At 49.0% G+C, this 6,907-nt stretch overlaps 1 pseudogene; it reads left to right on the plus strand.

Annotated features, from left to right (window-relative positions):
• Positions 1-3,348: 3,348 nt before the first annotated feature.
• LOC123729187 (class A basic helix-loop-helix protein 9-like) lies at positions 3,349-6,456 on the plus strand (annotated as a pseudogene).
• Positions 6,457-6,907: the final 451 nt, after the last annotated feature.

Below are 6,907 nucleotides of genomic sequence, written 5' to 3' on the forward strand. Positions count from 1 at the left end.
GAGCCGTCTCCTTTCTGGGTTATCGCATTTCCACCACGGGGGTGGTGATGGAGTGTGACCGCGTTAAGGCCGTGCGTAATTGGCCGACTCCAACCACGGTGAAGGAGGTGCAGCGGTTCTTAGGCTTTGCCAATTACTACCGGAGGTTTATCCAGGGTTTTGGCCAGGTAGCGGCTCCCATTACCTCACTGCTGAAGGGGGGGCCGGTGCGTTTGCGATGGTCGACGGAGGCGGACGGAGCCTTCAAGAGGTTGAAGGCGCTGTTCACCGACGCACCCGTGTTGGCGCACCCGGACCCGTCTTTAGCGTTCGTAGTGGAGGTGGACGCATCCGAGGCTGGGGTGGGTGCCGTGCTATCACAGCGCTCGGGTACGCCATCGAAACTCCGCCCCTGCGCTTTCTTTTCGAAGAAGCTCAGTTCGGCGGAGCGTAACTACGATGTGGGGGACAGGGAGTTGCTAGCGGTGGTTAAAGCTCTGAGGGTGTGGAGGCACTGGCTTGAGGGGGCTAAACACCCCTTTCTCATCTGGACCGACCACCGAAACCTGGAGTACATCCGGGCAGCGAGGAGACTGAATCCACGTCAGGCGAGGTGGGCCATGTTCTTCGCTCGGTTTAGGTTTACCATCTCCTATAGACCGGGTTCCCTGAATACTAGGGCCGACACGCTGTCCCGTCTCTATGACATGGAGGACCGGCCCATCGATCCAACTCCCATCATTCCAGCATCTAGGCTGGTGGCGCCAGTGGTATGGGAGGTGGACGCGGACATCGAGCGGGCATTGGTGTTGGAACCTGCGCCTGCGCAGGTGCCCGTAGGGCGCATGTATGTGCCGCTCGGTGTTCGTGATCGTTTGATTCGGTGGGCGCACACGCTACCTACTGCGGGTCATCCTGGTGAGGCGAGGACAGTGCGGGGTCTAAGGGGGAAGTACTGGTGGCCCACCTTGGCTAAGGACGTGAGGTCCTATGTCTCTTCCTGTTCGGTGTGTGCCCAGAGTAAGGCTCCTAGGCATCTACCGAGAGGGAAGTTACAGCCCCTCCCCGTTCCACAACGACCATGGTCGCACCTGTCCATCGACTTCTTAACAGATCTTCCCCCCTCTCAGGGGAACACGGCGATTCTGGTGGTTGTGGATCGGTTCTCTAAGTCCTGCCGTCTCCTCCCATTGCCCGGTCTCCCTACGGCCCTGCAGACTGCGGAGGCCCTATTTACCCACGTCTTCCGGCACTACGGGGTGCCGGAGGACATTGTCTCTGATCGAGGTTCCCAGTTCACATCCAGGGTCTGGAAGGCGTTTATGGAGCGGCTGGGGGTCTCGGTCAGTTTGACCTCCGGTTATCACCCCGAGAGCAATGGGCAGGCGGAGAGGGTGAACCAGGAGGTGGGCAGGTTCCTGAGGTCGTATTGCCAGGACCGGCCAGGGGAGTGGGCGAGGTATATTCCCTGGGCTGAATTAGCCCAGAACTCACTTCGCCACTCCTCAACTAACATATCACCCTTTCAGTGTGTGTTAGGTTACCAGCCGGTCCTGGCTCCATGGCACCAGAGCCAGACCGAGGCTCCTGCGGTGGAGGACTGGGTCCAGCACTCCAAGGAGACCTGGAGAGCCGTCCAGAACTCACTAAAGGAGGCCAGTGCGCGGCAGAAGAGGAGTGCTGACCGCCACCGCAGTGAGGCGCCCGTGTTCGCACCGGGAGACAGGGTCTGGCTCTCGACCCGGAACCTGCCCCTCCGCGTGCCCTGCCGGAAGCTGGGGCCGCAGTGTGTGGGGCCCTTCAAAGTCCTGAGGAGGATAAACGAGGTGTGTTATCGGTTGCAACTCCCTTCCTATTACCGTATTAACCCCTCGTTTCATGTGTCTCTCCTCAGGCCGGTGGTAGCTGGTCCCCTTCACGAAGATGAGGTGCCGGAGGTTCCTCCACCCCCTCTGGACATCGGGGGGTCCCCGGCGTACAGCATACGGGCCATTCTGGACTCGAGACGCCGGGCGAGGGGCCTGCAGTACCTCATGGACTGGGAGGGGTACGGCCCGGAGGAGAGGTGCTGGGTGCCGGCGGCGGACGTCCTGGACCCAACTATGTTGAGGGAGTTCCACCACCTCCGTCCGGATCGCCCTGCCCCTCGCCCTCCGGGTCGACCTCGAGGCCGGTGTCGGCACGCTGCAGGAGCCGCGCGTCAGGAGGGGGGTACTGTCACGATTCCCACCGACGGTGGCGCCCCCTCCTGCTCGGGTGGCTCTCGGCGGTCGTCGTCACCGGCCTATTAGCTGCCACCGATTCCCTTTGCTTTTCCCTTTTTTTTATTTTTCACACCTGTGGTAAATTAGCCATTAGAAGGGCTATTTAGGTTAGCTGGCCCGCTCCTTTTCGTGCGGGATTAATTGTTGTGTCAGACTGTCTTGTTCATGTTCGGCTTGGCATTGTCATACTTTATTTATTCCCCTGTGTTTGGGAACTTTGATTTTCTTTCTCAAAGTGTTATTAAAAGAACAACACTCCCTGTGCTCGTTGCTTCCTGCGCCTCATTCCTAATCACGACTACCAACGCCGTTACAAAACGTGAGTAACAGGGGTCAGGAAAAAGAGAGGGTAAAGTCTAACATTGACGTCATTGTGACTGAGAAGGTCATATTGTTATGGGTATAAATTGATAAGATATGAAGACATGGGCATAACAGTCTTTAGGGAAAAGTGTAGTTGTGACCCTCCCACCTTTTCAAAACCCAACCTATGATTAGCATGGAAAGTTATTGCTTTTACAACTCATTTCAAATTATAGAGCGAACACCATGCCAGAGTGTGCAGACCTGTGTTTATGAAACATATATATTACGCCCTAATTGCAAAACAAGAAAAGGAAGGGTGATGTTGTAATTCTCACCTAAACAACTTTTTTTCCACCAACAATAACTATCAGCCTTTTACTATTGAGTTGCAATGGGGAAAACACATTGCTCTCACCATGTCAGTACAGGAAACAATCTGAAAAATACATTTGCATGACATAAACCTGAACATTTCTCTTTCAAACTGTTTATTTGACCAACAAGGCATTCTACATTGTAGAATTCTACAGAATTGGTCCAAATTAGCACCCCCAAACTGAAAAGTCCAGCTACGCCTATGATAGCAGCTTAAACATTAAACTTTGGAATGCTATCGCTAAATTAGTGTGCATTTCCATTTACATCATTTAAAGCCAAATCAGCTAACTGTTGGGATAGCTCAAAATAATGCACCTTATACCTCGTGGGCCTCATTTATTTTTTAAGCAGCGTGCTATAAACCCAGGCAAGAAGGAAACAATGTCTTCAATAACCTCTCAATGGGTGTGTGATAAGAGTTATGACCCCCAGCAGCATTTGGGCTGATATGATCAGCGGAGTCCAGTCTGAAGGGTGAAGCTACAGAGCCTTAGAGAAGTGCTGTTGTAAATCTATATATAAAAAAATACATGTTTTTGAAAGCATTCACTCAGCAGAGTAATGACAGTGCCTTAGAAGTTAAAGAAAAATAATGTCAATGTTCTTTTGGGAGATATATATCATTTGCCAGTGCGTTTGAACCTAAAAAACAATACCTTGTAATGGGGATGCTTGTAGGTACAGTACCAGTCAAAAGTTTGGACACACCTACTCATTCAAGGGTTTTTCTTCATTTTTACTATTTTCTACATTGTAGAATAATAGTGAAGACATCAAAACTATGAAATAACATATATGGAATCATGTAGTAACCAAAAAAGTGTTAAACAAATCAAAATATATTTTAGATTTGAGATTCTTCAAAGTAGCCACCCGTTGCCTTGATTACAGCTTTGCACACTCTTGGTATTCTCTCAACCAGCTTCATGAGGTAATCAACTGGAATGCATTTAAATTAACATGTGATCCTTATTAAAAGTTAATTTGTGGAATTTATGTCCTTCTTAATGCGTTTGAGCCAATCAGTTGTGTTGTGACAAGGTAGGGGTGGTATACAAAAGATAGCCCTATTTGGTAAAAGACCAAGTCCATATTATGGCAAGAACTGCTCAAATAAGCAAAGAGAAACGACAGTCCATCATTACTTTAAGACATGAAGGTCAGTCAAAGCGGAACATTTCAAGAACTTTGAAGTTTCTTCAAGCGCAGTCGCAAAAACCATCAAGCGCTATGGCTCTCATGAGAACCGCAACAGGAAAGGAAGACCCAGAGTTACCTCAGCTGCAGAGGATAAATTCATTAGAGTTACCAGCCTCAGAAATTGCAGCCCAAATAAATGCTTCACAGAGTTCAAGTAACAGACACATCTCAACATGAACTGTTCAGAGGAGACAGTGTGAATCAGGCCTTCATGGTCAAATTTCTGTAAAGAAAACACTACTAAAGGACACCAATAAGAAGAAGAGACTTGCTTTGGCCAAGAAACACGAGCAATGGACATTAGACTGATGGAAATCTGTCCTTTGGTCTGATGAGTCCAAATTTAAGATTTTTGGTTCCAACCGCCGTCTCTTTGTGAGATGCAGAGTAGGTGAACGGATGATTTCCGCATGTGTGGTTTCCACCGTGAAACATGGAGGAGGAGGTGTGATGGTGTGGGGTGCTTTGATGGTGACACTGTCTGTGATTTGTTCAGAATTGAAGGCACACTTAACCAGCATGGCTACCACAGCATTCTGTAGCGATACGCCATCCCATCTGGTTTGCGCTTAGTGGGACTGTCTTTTGTTTTTCAACAGGACAATGACCCAACACCCAACTTAGACATCCAAATTACACTGTACCTTAGTCCAGCCATGGCAAAGTAAGAATCACTCAATAGAACGTGGCTAATTGTTGCCTTAGATATAGCTTACACGTGATGATAAGTGTTTTTACTGTCTTTCCTCAGCTATAAGGTGTAAAGAGGAATTTATTAATGTAGCTTATCTGATGAAGTCACCACGTGTCAGGAGTGAAGCCATAATTAGTTATTTCTTTCACTGAACACCGATGAAAAAATACTTTACCCTTGACAATAAAAGAGTGTGGGTGAGAAATAAGTGATTATTTGTAAGGTTGATTTGTAACAAACTTTTTATGATAGTGTTATAACATCCTGATAGCATTTTATAACACGTATTTACATGGAAATGTTATGTTAATCTCTTTCAACTACTGTGTGTTTGAGATTCCTGGCAGGCGAGACTTAGGGGAGGGGGTGTGAGTGTCTGAGCAGTTGACTAATCTTTCTCCTGTTTGCCTTCAGGGCCTTGTAAACAGAATACAACTTTGCTTTTAGGTAGACCTTCCTACAATGTGACACATACAAAAAGACACTGAAAGGAGCTAAGAGACAGTAGAGAGATTTGGGCTTGAGGTATGGCTGAACACTAGCACTGTCTGCCGTTGCATTGGAGTCACGTAGGATAGGACAGGAACTTGGAACTTCACTAGTTTTACCTCAGCTTGGAAGATAAACATCTGCAGTGTCTGCAGAATGAGGCACCAGTGACAGACCTGAGCCTGTCTTCTCAGAGTACAGTACACAGGGGCGGGGGCACCAGGCCAGCCATGAGCAGCCACGCCATTCTTACAGAGTCAGAGTTCTCTGAGGAGGAGCAAGAGGGGAGTCTGCTGGGTTTGGAGGAGGAAGAGGAGGACAGTGGCAGAGAGGACAGTGAGGCTGTTTCAAAGTCTTCTCCAGAGAGCGAGGGGGGCACGGCTGGCAGCTGCCAGGATGAGAAGAGACCCAGTCGCCCCATCCGCTCCAAGTCCCGTCCTGCCGTGTGGCCGCCAATGTTCGTGACCATAAATGCATCCTGGACTACAACCAGTCATTCAATGCGCTGCACATTGTGCTCAAACGGCTGTCCAAGATCGCCACTCTGAGGCGTGCCATCAATCGCATCTCTTCGTTGACCGTCTTCATGCTCTCCCACCCCAGCCCTAGCACCCTGCCAGGAGGACAGAATGCCACACAGAATGCCTCAGAGCGCAGCCCTCGGCTGGGATTGGAGAGGCCATGCTGGACCTGGGGAAGGACAGGGAGAGAGACAGGGGCTTCCAGACCCCGGTGGAGACCTACTGTCTGCAGTGTAAGCCTCAACACCACCAGCAGTCCCTGCTGGATCACGGTGCCCACAAGTCTCCCATCACTCTGCTTCCAGAGCTCCAGCTCTATACAGACACCTCAGGGGGGACACACCCCAGCCCATCGTGCTTGCCCTCCCCATCCTATGCCCACTTCTCCCCCACTGAGACCCAGCTCTACACACCCTCGCACCCTCACGAGGAGTTAAGCAGCCCCCCGTACTTCAGCAGCAATGAGTGGAGATGGGGGTCAGGGTACCCATTTGGAATGAGGGCAACCTGTCACCCGTACCACACTGACAGCTTCTCAGACTCCTATCCTGCCGTGCCCTTCAAGTGGCAGCCGGGTTACCTGCAAGGATCAGCTGGCTACAAACAGTTCCTTACAATGTACTGACTCTGAGTGAACCCAAGACATGAAAAGTATTGTTGAAATGAAATGTTACAGCAGAGGTTTGTAGACTACAGTACACGTTTTACATCCAATAGTCTCTAAAAGTGAAAGGAATGTGTTTAACATTTCAACATGTGTTTGTAATTCAGAATATAATGTAATAAATATATCTACTGAATGAGCTGTATGAGTTTAGTCTTAAAACAGAGCATGAGGGACTAAACACAGAAAACATCTATATGTATGTTTACCTGAGAAAGATGACTGTTTTCTCAATGAGAGAATCGTAGCGCTTCCTTCCCCGGCAGCACAAATCTCAGAAAGCAACTTATTATTATAGAAGTGTCAGAATTGTGCCAATGCAATTTGTATTTTTGTAAGAAATGAAAGATAATTATGTAATATTAAAGAGAATAAATCATGTTCTGAACATTATGAATCCCCCATACTTCTT

The sequence above is a fragment of the Salmo salar genome, chromosome 20, assembly GCF_965601325.2.
Source record: "Salmo salar chromosome 20, fSalSal1, whole genome shotgun sequence".
Taxonomy (NCBI): domain Eukaryota; kingdom Metazoa; phylum Chordata; class Actinopteri; order Salmoniformes; family Salmonidae; genus Salmo; species Salmo salar.